General features: G+C 35.5%; 2 long non-coding RNA genes across 2 annotated transcripts in view; one reads left to right on the forward strand and one right to left on the reverse strand.

Annotated features, from left to right (window-relative positions):
* The window catches only part of LOC110354828 (uncharacterized), a 22,400-nt gene extending 16,058 nt beyond the window's left edge, over positions 1-6,342 (forward strand). Inside the window, exons 2-3 of the long non-coding RNA XR_002407044.4 lie at positions 3,726-3,807; positions 4,277-6,342. This is a non-coding gene — a long non-coding RNA (uncharacterized lncRNA). The remainder of the gene's footprint in view (positions 1-3,725; positions 3,808-4,276) is intronic.
* The window catches only part of LOC140001420 (uncharacterized), a 22,241-nt gene continuing 9,940 nt past the window's right edge, over positions 5,960-18,260 (reverse strand). The window contains exon 3 of the long non-coding RNA XR_011806639.1: positions 5,960-6,072. This is a non-coding gene — a long non-coding RNA (uncharacterized lncRNA). The remainder of the gene's footprint in view (positions 6,073-18,260) is intronic.

Raw genomic sequence — 18,260 nt, forward strand, 5'->3', positions numbered from 1 at the left:
TTCACTTCTTCTGTTTTGCCACAGTCCTCTGCCCTAAAGCAAACCTGAAGTGCACTCTTTTTTACATTACTCCAGTGTGGTGGTAAAATACAGAATGATAGAGGAGATGCTAATGGAAATTCAAGCTGGCAAAGTGATTCTGTAGCAAAAATCCCTCACTGGCCAACTGCCCACACTATAAACCCATCTGAAGTCCTGTGATGATACAAATCACCTATGTCAGAGCAGAGTCTTATGGCCACAGAGTTTCCACTTGGAGCACCTACAACATTTTGCCTCCCTGTCAGTGTTAAAATAGACAATGCAGCAAGAGAGAAACCAGTTTTGTGAACATAAAGCAGGAAGCTTACATTTTCATAGAGTTCATATGTGTATTCACACAAAGGGAAGAAATGAAACAGCAAGTTTCTGATTTTGATCTTTTTTAAAACATTATGTATACCAGAATGATATACATTCTAGTGATATACATGAATGATATGTATATCATTCACCAGAAATCTTTACAAACAGAAAAATACACATGAAGGTGATTCCCTCAGCTTATTACTACATATTTCTTGGTCAAAATCAGAGCTGCAATATTTATTAAGTACATGAGAAAGATTAGATAAAGAATTTCATTATTTGCACTGTGACACTCTTTCTATGTGTTTTTAATACATAAGTATGATGTTTTGATGATTTCACTGGGAGATTTGAGGCCTCCTTGATTTCAGAGTAACTTTTTGTTTAGTTTTTAAATGTTGGGCCCAAGAAACATTCATGTGACTTGCAGAAATTCCTGAGTTTATAGGACAACTGGGTGTGTCTGAAGTTGAATGGTACTAAGACATATGTAAAGAGTTTGAGAAACATGGATTTGGATGCCAGCATTACAAAGGTAAAATAATGCAACAAATTAATAAATAATAAAACTTTACAATTATCCTATTTTTCTAAGGATACCAAGAAAAAACTTGTGGACTATAGAAGTGATATATTGCCAGGACAATGTAGTGGAAGTTTGATAGAGCCTAACTTCACTATTACAGTGCTGTGCCAGTGGTGGGAATTACAGTAGGTTTGTAGTTGCCCTATATTTTAGCAGGGATGATCAAAAAAGAGACAGATATCCATATCCATTCACGATTTAAACTACATACTTGGGAGACTGTTATAAGTAGAGATCAAAGTAATGATGGTAATAAACAAAAAATAATCACTAGTATAACAGTGGAACAGAATCTGTGCAAATACCTCCCCCAGAATTTATTACCAGGTACATTTTATCTGGATTCTGTTGAAGTGGTGGCAAGAGAAAGGCAAAAGGATAAAAGCAAAGACAATCAATATTTCAGTATTTTCAAAAATAAATATCCCAAACCTGTTCCACTACATCATTAATAAAACAAAAATATCCTCTTTTCAAACTCTCTGAAAGGGTAGCAACACTTAAAATGTTTCCTAGCAAATTGCTTTACAAACTAGGGTGCTTCCCAAACTCAAGCTCTTTCATCATTTTAATTTGATAAAAAATTTGGTTGATATAATTTTTCTCACTGGTTCACATTGATGCATACCTTGAATTATTACGATTAAAAATTTCCTTACCATAAGATACTATGTACTTGTTGCTTTTCTCTTACGCCAAGTAGATCAATAGTTATACTGAATAACTATTGAGGAGAGAATCAACCCTGATTTTCAAACTAGTTAGAGGTTTAGATATGCTGGTTTCAGAAAATCTTCCTCTCTGACTCTTCACTTTCAGTCTGTAACACAGTCTCTCTGTTGGTGTCATGATAATTTTCTGAAGTAGACCCCCTGAGACATTGGGTCATGAGGCTTATTTCACTTCATATGATTTGTCTTAGATGTGAATACAGGTTGTTTCTTGGGAAGGGAAAGTGTGCTACATCTACTACTCTGGAGGAGCAATGAGCTATCACGACAGCTGAATCACTTCCCATTCTAGTGAAGCCCATTGAAGAGTCTCCTTTGTCCTGTCTCCACCTATTTAAGCAATCAGCAAATGTTGTGAGGAACCAGCTTTCTTAGATTATTTCTGTTTGGGAATAAAGTTATAAAGCATTTTTTCCTTATGCTATTTCCAATTGGAAATACCACAAGGAAGCATGTTTCTCATTATATTTCCTACTTGTTCAAGTGTATTCCCATGCCAAGGGAACAGCTGAATCAAAGGACAGGCAATGCCCCAGTTTTGATGCAAGCAAATGGCAAGTGAGAGTGAATTGCTTCCCTCAACATTTTATTATTTTTTAAAAACCTTTTTTCCCCAAATTGTTGCAAAGTTTGATTCAAAATGAAAACAGGTTCATGGTTTGGGAAGCCTCCATAAAACCTTACTCATCGTTTCTGACAACAGCCCCCTAGCTAATTTATGTAAACAGGAACCCTGTTTACTTTCTGGTGTTATCTAATAGGATTCAGCAAAATGGAGTCTGGGCTCTGGTTGAGGCTGCTTTTGTCTTGCTCTGTCCTCATGCATTTGCTGGAAGACTGAATATGATGCCACTACAGTTCACTTTTTTCTTTAGTCTTCACTCCATCAAAATCTTTTCCTTGTATTATCAATATGTTTTGGACAAAGTTATTTTATATTTGTCCCAGGTGAAAAACAGTCCTGACACATTTTGCCACAGGGCAGGGAAGAGAATGGGAACATCTCTTCTATCCCTGGTATTACCTATGACTGGTAGAGCATGGGTTCCCTCCTCATACACAAGTCCTGCTCACCCTTCTGGGACTCCAACTGATCAGTATTATTATTTCTTTCTGTTGGTTGCTTGTTGCTTGGTTCTTTTTGCAGTGAACGTCATCACTGCTTAATAGGCAGTCCTATGTATATTATTTATATTCCACCTAAATCTGAAAAAATAAATAAATAAATAAAAGGAATTACATGAGATGTAAGCAGTTCATTGGCCTCTGTTCAGTTGACCTTTTTTTTTTTTTTTTTTTTTTTTCGGGGGTGGTAGGGGTATTAACTTAGAGGACCTGACTTCAGAACGACTGACAATGTGGTTCACATCACATTGTCAATACACCAACATGGGCATGCCTCCCCATTTCTCCGCAGTCATGTTCCAACACAAGAGGACCATGTTGGTGTGAAAGGCCACTGGTCTCAGCCAGGCCTGAGTAAGCAGTAAACATCCCTGCGAGACAAGTTGTGCTTGTGCATATAGACAGCCTCTGTGCATTCTTCTTGGCATTTATGCCTCTGCAGGGATATCACACTACATAGCAGGCAAAATGTCATCTTAACAAATGGACACAAATGTAGGAAGCTGACAAATCATGCCCTCTGCAAGCGTTTTGTTGTTGCTGTTGCTTGTTTGTTTGTTTTTCCCAGGGAGAGATTTCTAACAAAAAATGTCTAAATTGCTGTCCATTCCGAGCCTTTGTGTCTATAGTTAGAGGGAGGTATGCCTTTGACACTCCGGGTCATTTCTGGATTAACTTCAAAAATGAAAAAGAAAAAGGTTTCCACTGCCACAGAAGAGAAATTGAGTTCTGTTTAATCAGGGTTTCTTTGTGGGGCTGGATGTGGGGAAAGTAGCTGGGTTTGAGGGGTGGGGGGAAAAGGAGCCTAGAATGTTTTTTTGTGAGGATAATTAAATGATTTCTATGTCATAGGAATTTTATTTTATGTTTTTCATACTCATAATAATGTTTGGTGTTTTTAATGCTTTTTTTTTTTTTTTTTTTTTTTTTTTCAGATTTTCTTTCTTAAATTCCTACTGATGGAGAAAGTAAGATTGTTAAACTAATAGAATAAAGGAGTCTTACCCATCTTTTATTGTAAGTATCAATACTGTGACTTCTTTTGCTCCCAGGATGGTTTATCTTGACAATATTTCAACATAGACTATTTTTTTCCTGCATCAAACATTGTGGTTTAAGAAAAAATAAACTGCTATACAAAATTGTGAATACTTTACAAAAGGGGAAACTGAGGCAGAAGGAGATTATATGTTGTGTACTGAGTTCAGATCAGTGACAAAATTGTAAATTCTTTTGGACTTAATCAGGGTTCAGTAGCTAATTTGTTACAGAGACACCAATAGGCACTGGGTTTCTCTGTATCCTGCTCTGAGTAATTTTTTAATTAAAGCAGAATGTGAAAATATTGAATGATAAAATGCCAGAAATAATTACGATTGCAATACCAATCTATGTTAATTTTATGACAAAGCACTGTATACTTTATTATGTATTTTTATGGTTAAAAATAATGTGTATACCAATAATCCTTTTTATTACATTTTAGGATTCTGGTGTGACAAAACAAAACAAAACAAAAAGAAAAGAAAAAAAAAGAAAAAAAGTAACTTGTCACTTAGTAATTCATGTGGAAAGAGACCTAGTCTGCAAGAGGACATTGTCAGCTGAATGAAAGAGATTAAATTGATAAGAAAGAATAGAGGTCTGCTTCCTTCATTGTCTTGGAAAATACATTTGTTAGGCAGCTTTCCAACACAGAAAAGAGAATAAGACACTTCCTTGGACAGAAAGATTAGTAGTTGGAATAACAGTCTTTCATGATAAACAAACCACGTCTTCTTACCCTTTTAGGATTTGAGTTGCTCTCCAATTACACTTCCCTTTTATCAAGATGTGAACATGACTGCAACTGTAATTTAAAGAGGACCTAAACTTTAACACAAGGCTTTTCATTTAGGTGCTTTAATATCTGTTAGCCACACTCAGGTTTTGGTTGCAGATGCCTACTTCTTATTCAGTGGCAAATGTGCTTTCTTAGGCTATCTGATATTTCTGTGACAAATTATTGGTAACACTCTGATCCATATAAAAAATACTACGTAAGCATAATTGCATGATATGCAATTATTTGGCTAATTGTTAAGATTTCTTGGACAAAATAAAGCAGATGAGTTCATTTCCCTGATCAAAGACTCCAAACATCATCTACTCAATGAACTTTCATATCTGTAAGGGATAGCAGTTTATGAAAAACCATTTTCCATATAGGCCTTAGCTTAAAAGAAACATTTGGTTAACAATAATTATATAGAGGGAGGGAGGACCACAATAAAACAAGCCATTGTTTCTTCAAAGAGTTGTTTAATGTAAAAGACCATTATCAGTAGAATAACTCTGATAATTTGACAGTGGGTCAATGTGAATTTGCAGCTGTTCCAAGTTCCCACAGACTTTTCTCCTGTTTAAAAGCTTGAACAAAAGCCAAATATTTCTTTTGACTGTAACAGGCTTCAAATAAGGTCTAATATTCAAACAATGCATTTTATATAATAATCCAGCTCAAGATAATTCCTGAATTACAAGTAACACAAATACCTGTATATACACACCATGACATAACTTGAAGTGTTCACCTCAGTCACATCTGCTAACTGCCCAAATCTGACCTTACTTCCAACAGAAATGACTCAATCATATCTTATATTGACTTCCCACCTCCTATGTAGTTGAACATTTTCATGGGGGCTTTCAAAGATCTGTCAGTTACTTGTGAAATTGATGATAGAAATGCAGATGTGAAAATGTGCAAACACAATTGTAAATTGTTTCAAATGTCATTGAAAATTGGACTGTATGCATAAGTAAATCAGTTTGTAAAATACCTTCAGTGGAAGTACCTTAATGAGATTTATTTTAAAACAAGAAAGCTAATTCACCACAATTTTATGCTGGACAATCTTATGCTGAAAAACAGTATCAGTGTATTTCAAACTTTTAAAAGCAACTGAAGTCTCATAGGTTTCCTTGCAGTTACAGAAGATAGTAACACAGTTCTGCTTCTTAACGATTAGAACAGACAGAATGTTTTTTTTTGCTATGGAGTAACAGCTTATACTAGTATCCTTCTTCCTCATTCCTCATGTCATTGTGGAACATAATTAATATTAAACATATTCCAAAGAATTCCTGTAGATGATGAGGTTCATACCCCACACATCTTGTGCTTTTAGAATAAACCAAGCCTAAGAGGTGGAATTCTAATGTCTTTTGGAAGGCATTAGTTCCTCAAGGAAGCTGGATTTCTTGCACATCTGGCATAGTCAGGTCCCTTGGTCAGATGTCCTATTCAGACACAAGAAATTAAGGATGTACTAGATCTCATCTCTGCCCACTTATCTCTGTAAAATTATAGCAGATTCAAAGGCTGTAAAACTGGAAAATTCTAGTTCCAACAAAAGATTTTGCCACTGATACTCTGACTACATCCACAAAGACAGTTAGCTGCCTAACACAGACTTCAGTTTGATCTTAATAACATTTATGGTAAGTTTTGTATTAAAAATGTTGTGGAAAAAAACTATGTCTTGTTCATTAAATTCTCTTTTTAAAGTACAGAAATTGTACTGTTTGGATGAAAAAAAGTGTCCTGTGAAAAAATTCAGTCACCTCTAGCAAAGAGTTTGTATTACCTGGTTCATTAATGCCTGAAAATGACAGATTAAAACACATCACTCCTATATGTCTCTATAAAATAAAATGAAAAATATGACAGTAGCATCCCATACATCCTGTAAAGCTGTCATGTTTCTCCCAAAGGCAGAAATACACATTGCACTCATTATATGTGCCGTAAATTTCTGGGATTTTTATTTTTATTATTTTTATTTTTATTTATTTTTATTTTTTTTTCAAAATCTTAATATTTAATTTAACAACACTTCACCAAAATATTGTGCTTACAGTACTAGAGATGGTATTGCATTCTGTAGGCATTGATATTACAAACATATGTGATTCCTTGAAAGAGTCCTGTTAGTTAAACTACTCTTATTGACGATATTGAAATGATTATAATCACTTGCTTGATGTGTGAGACAATATTAGCAGGGCTGCTGACCTTTTAAAGTCTGCCAGTAGGGACATCTGAAAGCTTTTCAGGAAAAAAAAAAAAAAAAAAAAAAAAAAAAAAAAAAAAAAAGCTGCTTAAAGCTGCTTACCGCATTTCAGAAAGCTAACCAGCTAACCAGATGCAGAGAATTTGACCTCCTTCATTCCTGTCACTTGGCCAAAATTAAATCTCTATAGTGTCCTAAGGGCTATTTGTGTAGCATAAATCAGCACACAATTAAACCTATTAGAGTTCATTTGGCTTAATAGTTGACAATCAAGTTTTAACAAGATGACCAAGGAGCAGTGTATATCTGTACGTGATACTACGCACCTAGCTAACCTCGTTTAATCAGTATTACTGAGACATATATAAACTGGTCAACACCACCATTGGATTGGAGAACAGAGCTTTTCCAATTCCCAGAAAAGTGAATCGTGGGAGGACCCGCAGAAGCAAAAAACTTGAGATTTCAGAGCTTGATACAACTGTGGGAGAAACTACAAAATATGCAATAGCAGTGGATTAGGTTTAGGGTTCAAGGCATCGTTTTTTGCTGGATTAGCAAAATCAGGTTGAAGCACTTCTGCCCTCATCTGTGCACTTCTCCCATCTTCCCAGTGGTGGGAGCTAGATGTCTTCTCCATGACAACACCAACTCACAGCCCACTACATGCACTTGCTTAAACTACCTTGTGTAGACTTCTTAGTTAGTCCTCTGGGAGAAAATGAATGTGTTTAAACATTTTTCTGCCACCCTCGTTACAGAGTAGTCTCCACCAGACCACTGGTGAGTGTAACACAAGATCTGTCAAATCCTTCAATATGAGGGAAAGCTTCAGGTGAGGGGGATTCTATCACAGTGCAGATGGACTCTCCATTTTCTCACATGAGTAAACTACATGTCACTGTAGTATCAGACCTGTAAATCCAATAAAGTATAGGACATCAATGTGCCCCTGTTTGCACTGTGAGCTGCAGGACTGCTGTCCTGTGTGACATCAGGCCTGCAGTGTTTTCTGTGCCTGGCTGCCACAGAAAAACATGCTGATCAAAGCAATGTGGCCCCTAATATTGCCTGGACTCCCTGGGACTCCCTATGTTCATTTGATCTAATTTGATGTGTCTGTGAACCCTACCCTTAGAGTAACACACACATATGCTAAAAGGGATAGGATTTTAAATGCTGAGAGACGGTTATTAACTCTTCCAGTGAGAGTGTACATGGTGCTACAGAAGCCATTTGGCCCAGGGTGTATCTGGTATAACCTGGTGAGAAAGCATACAGACCATTTTTGCATGCTATTATTCACCTGACTGTTAAATCCAAAACACAGATGCTTTTTGATTTCCACCATATCTGGCAAATCTTGTCTTTTAAGCCTATGTGGAGAAAGCAGAAGAATACGCAAAGCAAGCAATTTAAAGTCTGAACCATGACAGTGTAGACTTGTAGCATCTCTTTCTAGTAAATTCGTGAGTAAATGGAGACAAATTGAAGTTAAGGGTTAAACTGATTTCAGAAGGCACTGTTGGAACACAAGATTCTGAATATTGAACAACAGGTAGCTCAGGCTGCATAATCAAAAATGGAGGCAATCTGACTTAGGAACTGCTTTGTGAAATGTTGCACTCAACTTCTATATGTTTCAATATTCTTTTTTTTAATGCACAGAATAATACTTACCTCACATGGAGTAAATTACGTGCTTGCCAGCACACAATACATCAGTGGCAAAGACGAGGATAGAACCCCGGACTCCAACCTTGTGCTTTAAACACTAGCTGCACTCCCTTTCCTTTCTAAGTTCAAGCTCTGGCTTTATCCCTTTTTATTTTGGGTTTTATTGTATTTTTTTTTATCCACCATTAAAGAGCAGATTATTTCAAGAGTACCTTTTATTTAAACTAAATTGACTTTTAAAAAGAACTTAAACTTCCTCAATATATTTTGTTTCCTTTTGCTTCTGTCTCTCACATTTGTCTTGAAGTGCTTTTAGCCATAGCCAGACCTGAAAGAGGAAGATACCTCTCTTGGCTTCCAGAAAGGCATTTTTTTACCACTGTACCAAGACAGCTTCTGGACAGCAGAGAATTCAATCTCAAATTCAGCTATGTATGGAGTTAGTATGTGTCTATCTGATTGAACCTTGTAGACCTACCATGGCATAGTTTGTTAATGAGGATAAAGGAATGGATTCTATATTAAATTCTATTGCCGCCTCCATTATTAACTTGACAGGCAACCCTGGACAACCCACTTCCATTCTCTGGTTAGTTTTTCTGTATGTTGTCTCTCTTGTTTATTAAATCTATAATTCCATAGAATTGTATGCCCACATTTAGATTACTCATTACAGCCATTCAATTTTTAAAAGTGTAAGATCTGAGCAAGCATCTTTGTAAGGCATGGAACAGATCTTTGTAAGTGTTTATATGATGTGTAGCACAGTAGGAGCCTAATCTTGTCAGGAGAATTTACATATTTACATCAAAATGATGCTAGGCAATTATCAACAGGCATAAATGGTTATAAACAGAACAGAATTTTTTACTGATTTTCTGTTATCTTATATATGAAGTAGGTTATTTTTTCCTGTGGTAAGGCACATCATCATAAGAAATTTGCAAATGTTGCTTTAATCTATTTTTGCAAAGCTGAAAATGACTGTATAAGGGTCAAGGTCCTGAATATCCTGGCTTGGTTTTTAAAAATTTTAGCATTCCCAATGAATACTTTCAGCTCCCATTTTTTACTCTGGAGAAGTAATTTCTCCTGCCGGTACACCAACATTTAGACCACCTCCTTTGGAGAGTTATATTAATATTATGAATGAAGAAGTTAAGCAAATATGTTCTGTCATGATCAAAAGTGTATGTATTTACTGCATACTGTGCCAAATAAAATCCCCTGCCAGTATAAATTCTCTGCCACCATAAATCCTGTCTGTCATCAAGAATTTTTTCAAGACCTGATTCTCAGAAAAAGCAAGTACACAGTTCCTTATGGCAGGAAAGTTCTACAAAAATAACTTGGGCTCTGTTGTCTTCTTTACTGAACTACCACCTTCATGTGGAAAAGGATTTGAGATGACAAGAGGTCATGCAGGATAGCCTGTCCCACAAGCAGCCATTGCTCTTCTTGACTATCCCGTTTTTCTACAGCAAAATGAGCTGTACAGGCTGTTCTCCAGGATTTCCCCACCTTTGCATCTTAGCTCTGTCCCTGCTGTATTATGTTCAAATGCACAGCCCCAGCCCAGCCTGAGTCCTGGCTAGCTTAATGACAAGCTTCACAATTAAGCTTACCTTACTGAGAAGTTCTGAGATTAGTATTTGAGGCTAATAGAGTTTTTTGTTGCTGTTGTTTTGCTTTTTATTTTATTTTATTTTATTTTTTTTTTATTTTTTTTTTGACACAGATCTTATATATCAAAAATATATTGCTTCCTTAACAAATAAAAAAGTCTGTATGAAAGCTTTCTAAGGAGAAAGTCAATAAAGGGAAAAATAATAAAAAGATATATTTAAAATACTCATGTTTAAGAAAGAACAGTTGAATCACATGAAGTTACCTCCTATTGTATATATATTAGCATTATTGTAAATCTCAATATGCAAGGAAAACACTGAAATTCCAGACTAGTATTATTATTTTTTCTCCAGCATTAGTATTTTGGAAGTTACCTCACTTACCCTTCCTCACACTTAAACATTTCTGACTGATGCTAATAAAAGTCGCATCTACATGTGCAGATTAGAACTCAGTTATCTAAAGAGTTCAATTTGAACATGAAATACAGGCAGAGCAAATATGGGATACATTAGGGATTTTGAGACTTTGTTAAAAGTAAGGAAATGGTATTGGGATTTTGTTAAATGATAGGCAAGGAAATCTTCTAGCTATCACAAAGTGATGTCAGAATGATATTGCTGTGAACTGGGAGCACAGTAGGATTTTCTTACAGGTTGTCAGAGGAGGCCGGGGGAAGGGCTTCTCCCTGTGGTATACATTCATTTATTGACTACAGTCACAGTTATTTGCTTCAGCCAGCATGATCTGAAATGCATGTATAAAAGCATATAGGTATTGGAATTTTCAACCCAAATCAGAATCCTAATTAACTGTAAATCGTAAAGCCAGTAGCCTGAGGTACATTAAAATGAGAACTTTGTACATGAAAGGCTGCACATGCCCCAAAATCTCAGTATTTCCTACTTATAAACCACCAAATTCACTGCATCAGCTTCCATGACTGTAATTTTGCTCCTGAGGGATATACAAGTAGAGTTAGCTGAAAACAAATATGAGTTTGCAACTCATAGAACAAGTCATTTTATGGGCACATTAAAAACCACTGACATAAGAAAAGACAACATAAAATATTTGTACTTAAGGTAAGAATATGACATTAAAGCCAGGAGTGAACTCAGTCCATTGTACTTCACCAAATGCCTCTTTAATCTATAAATGTGTGTGATTAGAAAGACATTAATTTCAAGGGGAATACCACATCAGTAAAACATCACTGAAACACCTGGCACAATCAAATTTCATGCTGCAACGAACTCAAATGGGAAGAGTGGAAGTTACAAACCAGGCTGGGGCTGAACAGAACTGACACAGAGGACACTATTCTCTCAGACACATAAAAGGATTTTAGTTATACATGTACATATCCAGTTCTGCTCAGGGCAATGGGATTTTTGCTGCCTTTAATAGCAGCAGGATCAAGCTGCAAAGGGAGATTTGGTCCTTCTGTGTTTAGGCAGCAAACAACAAAACAGAAACTGCAGAGCACTTAAGTGCAGGGAACCTCTGCACCATAGCACATTTACCAGTCCATGGTGCAAAGTTACCTTCTAATCTTGACTCTTATAAGGGCTATAACCTTCTCCTTATCACCTGATGAGTAACTCTATGTCTTCTCAGGCCGGAATTTGAATAGGAGTTGAGGTGTTTCCTCAGCTATAGGATCACAGTGCTCTGTAAACTGAATCTTGGCTGCCTAATGTACGTACTTCGTAAGGGACATAACTGCTCAGGATCAGTAAGCTGTATCTCTACATTGTAATTTATATTGAATGTGGAACTATCTCAAAATAATTTGGACTATAGGCTAACATACCTATAAAATGCCAATCCTTTTTGGCTTGGTGTAATGGCAGGGGATCTGCTGCTTTCTCTGTTTTCATCAGGAAAGAGACAGTTTATTAGAAGTCTATTATGGAAATTGCTAAACATACACAATCAGAACAAAACAGAACTCCTACACTATGAATTAAACAGGTGATAGGAAGAATCTCAGCAATAATCTAATGCTACAACTCTGGTCTCTGTTAATTCCCCCAATAAAAGAATGTTTGTGCAAGAAATAATGGTTGAAAGAGGATAGTAGAGGGGCAGTGAAAAGGAAAACTAAACCATGCCAAGGGAGACATGAACATTTTATACAGGGAGTACCCTGTGGCCAGGTACAGTATAGATACTGACAAAGGCAGTACTAATACTAATATAAAGCCATACTGAATGCTCCGTTTACAAAATATCATAGAGACTGTTGAAGTAGCAAAACTTCACACAATTTATAGTGACTGCTCAGCTGGAGTTACATTTTAAAGCTGTTTCCCAGTCTCAGAAAATCTTGCTGTCACCAGCGGAAGGGGAACAAATACTACCTATGTATTCACTAACTGAAAGTGTTTATCTGAACCTGTCAGCTACATCAGAAATCAAGTTGCTAAATGCTGCGTTCAAGAATTTTCTGTAGATTTGTGACATTCCTTGGAAGGTTTTAGATCCATAAAGTAATGAATAAATTATAAGAAGACATAATTATGGTATTTTCATCTCTGACAGATATAATTTTACTGCATAAGCACAGAAGAAGAAAGCTGCAGTTACTCTTAGACCGACACTACAAGATTCCTAAGAAAAAAAAAAAAAAAAAAGAAAAAAAAAAAGTCTTTTGGTGAAAAATGACATATTTAGTAAATATTGTCCAGGGTAATTGTTCATGTGGGACCCCAACAGAAACATGTTTCAGATAATGTAACTACTGTGCATTCAGAGTGTATGAACACTGTATAATCAGAGTAGATGCTAATCTGCAGAGTTTGTTACAAAGCCCCTCATGAACACTCAAATGTAATCTTAATATTATACTGAAGACAAAAAAAAAAAAAAAAAAGTGCAGCACTCAAATTGGATTCCAGAGATAAGACTAGTTACTGAAGGCACAATTTATATCAACCAGATCCATCTGTCTAAAATCCACATGCCTAATTTAGTCTCTTTTTGCAGCCCACCAAGGGAATGTACTGCCATATGTACCTTCAGAGAGGGATCATAGAATCATAGAATCATAGAACATCCCGAATTGGAAGGGACCCATAGGCATCATCAAGTCCAGCTCCTGGCACCGCACAGTCTACCCAAAAGTTTAGACCATGTGACTAAGTGCACAGTCCAGTCGTTTAACTTCAGACCAGCTTGGTGCAGTGACTACTTCACTGGGGAGCCTATTCCAGTGAATGGACCAATTTCATTCACTTTGTCAACTCGTTTAGGACAGGATGAACACCCAGCAACCAGTAAGAAAAGACAGAGGATTAGATTAGAAACCTAATTTTGGGACAGCAAAGACAGGGACTGTTTATTGGATCAAATTCTGGTGTCCCATCCACACATTGAACTTAGTTCTGAAGGTCTGGATAATGGTGCCAGCATCCTCATGCCAGCTGCCATGGAACTGAAGACACATCTGATCCACAAGAGCAACCGTACTCCATGTCCCATAAATCTTTCAAACATTTCTAGGGACTCAGATTCTCCCAGATCTGTTGGAAATCACTAGGAGATGGGTCCACTTTGAATGTTCCAGTCTGAAGCCTCAAGTCATCACTGTATGTTGAATTATTCAGCAAATCACTGTAGCATATATGTAAATCTTCAAGCTTAAATCCCATTAACATCAAAGGGATGTAAGCATGCACTTAAATGTTTTGCTGAACTAGTACCCTTGGCCTCACTCCAGCAAAACATGTAAGCATATGCTTAACTTTAAGAATGTTTAACCCTGTTAGCTTCTATAGGGTTGATTTTCTACAGTTTCCTGAAGTAAAACACAGATTTCAATGCTTTGCCAAGTCACTATTTTAATGAAGATGCAATGCCCCTATCTCATCAGCATTACAAGCTTCAGTTAAATTGGTCATACTAAGGCACAAAGACTAGAGCTGCATATACTACAAGGAGAAAAAATCCATTAGGAATGGATTTTGGCCTAGCCAAACGGTAAACACTGAAAACTAAATATTTAAAAAATGGATTCTAAAATAATGTAAGCCAAATTAAAGCCTCAGTTCATCCAGGACTCAACCACTTGATTTGCTTTAAATACAACACTGTTTATGCTTATATTTAGGTATGTGCTTAACTAGCATGATGAACTAGGCCATCAGCGTACACTTTCTCTTTTATATGTTAGATAAAGTAAAATCCTTAAGCTTTCATAAATCACATTGCTTTGCCTAAGATATCATACAAGCTACTCTGCTCTGATTCTTATATGTGCACGATAAATCCAGACATAAAAATCAATAGAAACATTTAAACCTGTAAGGCTGTAGAAGTGCCCCTTGGAAAAAGTCAAATGTTAAAAAATGAATCTCACATAACAGTGATACTGTTATAACAGGCAAGGATTTGCTGATGTTCATATGTATTCAGATCCTTTTCACAGGAGTTAAAAAACCTTTAGTAAAATAATTTGTATACAACCTTTTTAATGTCCTATAATCCTATAATTTTTCAGGTTAGTGTATTGCTATGAAAATTACCTTTTATATGTTTGTCTGCATTATGCCACAAGAGCAACTTCCTATTTGGTTATAGATTTTTAATTTTATATTAGTAGTTGGTTTCACTTAAAAAATTAGGTAAATATAACATTCAGTATAAAGATTAATGATGTACTTTTTTTTTCCAAACAGTCAAAAGACTATGTTTTGTTTATGTAGGATGGCACCCTATATGCTAAATATATCATAAATTTATGTTACCGTAACGATGCATCATTCCTCAGCTATTAATCTAAACTGCAGAGTACATGTATATTTAATAATCCTCAGAAAGTCTGCAAGACTTATTTACATGTTCTATATATACTGCAATTTTGAAGACCTTTTAGTATTGACCACGAATTCTATACTATTGAATGCTTTAGTATAAGGAAAAAAGGTTAAACAGTATAAGATTAGTCAAATCTGTAATTCAAATGACAGTAAGGATGTTTTACCCTTAAACTGGAATTCTAAACCAATGCCATTTTTCAACTTTGAGAATACAGTGCTCTCAAGACATGTTGCTTAAAATATTTGAGGAGCTGAATATCATATGCAGGATATATAATGGCATTTCTTACAGTAATCTTAAGAGCAAACCATAAGAATAAGGAAAAGATACAGCAAAATTAACAAATTGATCATAATGGTGGTTCCTTATAAATAAATTTGGCATTTATCTGAAAAATGAGCCAATAGAAACTTGCAGTATGTAGTGTTCAGTTATTGTTTTCACTTGTAACATACGCTTAGAAACTGATAAATATTTATCTTTCATTCTTTACAAAAATTCATATAACAGAAGAAAAACAGCAAGTGCCTTGACTATATGTTGTGTTTTTTTTTTAAATCCTTATGGCATGCCAGGGCAGGTGGGGATGGAGGAGGAGGTGGGGATGAGAGAAAACATTTGTAAAAAATTTTGTTTATGAACAGGAAACTGCCTGCAAAAACTAGGGGAAAATATGAAAATGAATTTATAAAAAGGTCTGAAAGAACAAAGCAGAGACATTATAATATCATCATTTAGAATCTATGAACTGAAATGTATTTTTAAAGACAAAGTTAATGCCTCCCTTTGAAATCCTCATGTTAAAATCAAAAACACAACTTTAATAGAAGACAGACATAGGTACGGTATGAAGAATTACAGCTTAGAAAATTAATAAAAATAGTATCTAAAACAGTATTAGTAAGATATGAAGCTCATTCATTAATGGTCTCTGTGATAATATATCACTGAAAATGTTGCATGAAGGACAGTCTTTGATAGGATTATGTACAGTATAATAGCAAGATATTGAAATTAAAATTCACTGAGAAGATACATCTTGTGAACTGAAGGGTAAGAAGATAATAATGGTAACATTAATAATAATAAATAACAAGTATAAAATGATTCACATAAATAGAATTTCCATCAGCAACCATTATTGTAATTATGGGAGTGATAAAGTAATAATCTACAGTAAATAGCTAATCTTTATTGATTCACTATTTAATTTCTTTTTTTTTTTTTTTTTTTAAAGGGCTTTAGAATTGCTGTCAATAACAATAATGTGTACATGGGGAAAACAAATTATGTAGAAAACAAATGACAAAAATAGTATTGTGCAATTTGTTTCTAAAGAACCTTTTGAAGATATTTATGTTGTTTGGAGCAGGAAAGAAAAAAAAAATGTTCTTAAAAGAATTTCCCCAGTAATTTAATGAATGCTGTGGGATATTTTTTTTTTTTCAAAACATGGTTAAAGGGGTTCCAGCGGCATATTGGGAAAATTTAGAAAGTTCAGTACCCGGCTTTTTAATCACAGCCCTCTCTAAGGTAAGAACAGCTCTCCATCAATGGCAGCTATGAAGAAAAAACAGACCATAAGCTGTCTGACCCTACAGCAGCCCTAGAGGCAATTTCACAGCCAACAGCAAAGTTAGCACTAGAGGCAGCCAAAAGGCCAAGGAAGAGGCCAAGAAAAAGAAATTCTAAGGAACTAAGGAAATATATTCTAGAATTTAGCATATGGCTACCAAACAAGCCTCACGCCTGGCAGCAAACACTAACTCAAATGCTAAGGCAAACAAAAGAAATGACATTGGACTGGTGATCATATAGTACAAAATAAAGTACAGTCCAATTTCAATTCCTTTAGAATTCATAGAAGAATATGGAATAGCTTATGGTATTCCTGAAAAAAAAAAAAAAAAAAAGCCCAACAATGTAGTCCCAAGAGAAAGACTAAATTTTAGTTCATCAAGATTTTCTATATTTTTTAATTTATTCATGATCCTAGCAGTATCTTTTGATAATTAATAATGTAGATGGCCTTTGATCATCCACATATGAGTATTTTTATATTCTGTTTTGCTTCCAAATTAAGAAGGATGTTGGAGAATATTAACCTCCATTCTACACTATGATTTTACTTTTGCTTGATATGCTTTTGTCTAATGTAGTTTTGTAGGCTACTGTTTCCCCAAAGTAATTTTATATAGATAAGTAATCCAACTGTATAACAGGGCACTTCTCATCTAAGCAAAATCACACGCTGCCTTGAACTAGGTATATCACAATACCAGACAAGGTTGTTTCTACTCTGAAACACAGAATGTATCTTGATTTTGAAAACACTTCTCATGACCATATAGAAAGGAAGTAGCCATTGGGAAATAAATAAATAAATAAATAAAAATGTCAGGTTCACTATGCAAAAATAACACAAACCCGGCATGGGTCTATCTTCTTCTGACAGTTTAAATTCATGTCCTTCTCATAATGGCACATGGCCATACTGGCATAAAGAACAGAGCAAATGATGACTGCTGCACTCCAGATGTTCAATGTCCAAATGAGCTATGTTGTGCCTTCAAGGTGGTGGACTCAAAAATGGGAGGCCTGGCTCAAAATCTGGCCTTCATAAGTTTGCATTATTGTCAGTAAGACAGGAAACATATAAAGGAAGGTTCCTACTTAAGTGAGAGAAACTGGCAATAATTTGAAATGTTTGATATACTCAGAAGTGCAGCAAAAGGACACCTCACCTTGAGGGCAGATGTCAGTGCTATGATATACATGTGGTAAAAAGCTAAATGTTTTTATTGGCATGAAAAAAAACAATCAGAAATATGTGTATATGTATATATATATATATATATAGAGAGAGAGAGAGGGGTTGGTATTTCTCCCCACATCCGCTCCCAGGAGGAGCCAGATGACACATGGTACAGAGTCCTGAGAGAAGACAGACAGGATTCTGTGAGCAGGGTGAAAAGACCTGGGTTACACAGCATAGGAGGAAGGTAAATAAATGGGAGAAAAGTAGTGCATACAGACATACATGTATATGTGTGTAAAAGGTTGCCACACAAGGAAAAATCAGCAAGTCCATCTATTTATAATAGTAGTAAATGGAGAACTCTGTGTGATTAGCAAGTCATATAAAATCAATAAAGAAAATGCCTATTTTCAAAAAATAACCCATGGGATTTAGTGTCATGAAGTATTTTTAGAAATGGGCATGATTCAGATGACTCCACAATAACATTATAACAGATAGAACGCTGAAAAAAAAAAAAAAAAAAG

Source organism: Anas platyrhynchos, chromosome 1 (genome assembly GCF_047663525.1).
Source record: "Anas platyrhynchos isolate ZD024472 breed Pekin duck chromosome 1, IASCAAS_PekinDuck_T2T, whole genome shotgun sequence".
Lineage (NCBI taxonomy): Eukaryota > Metazoa > Chordata > Aves > Anseriformes > Anatidae > Anas > Anas platyrhynchos.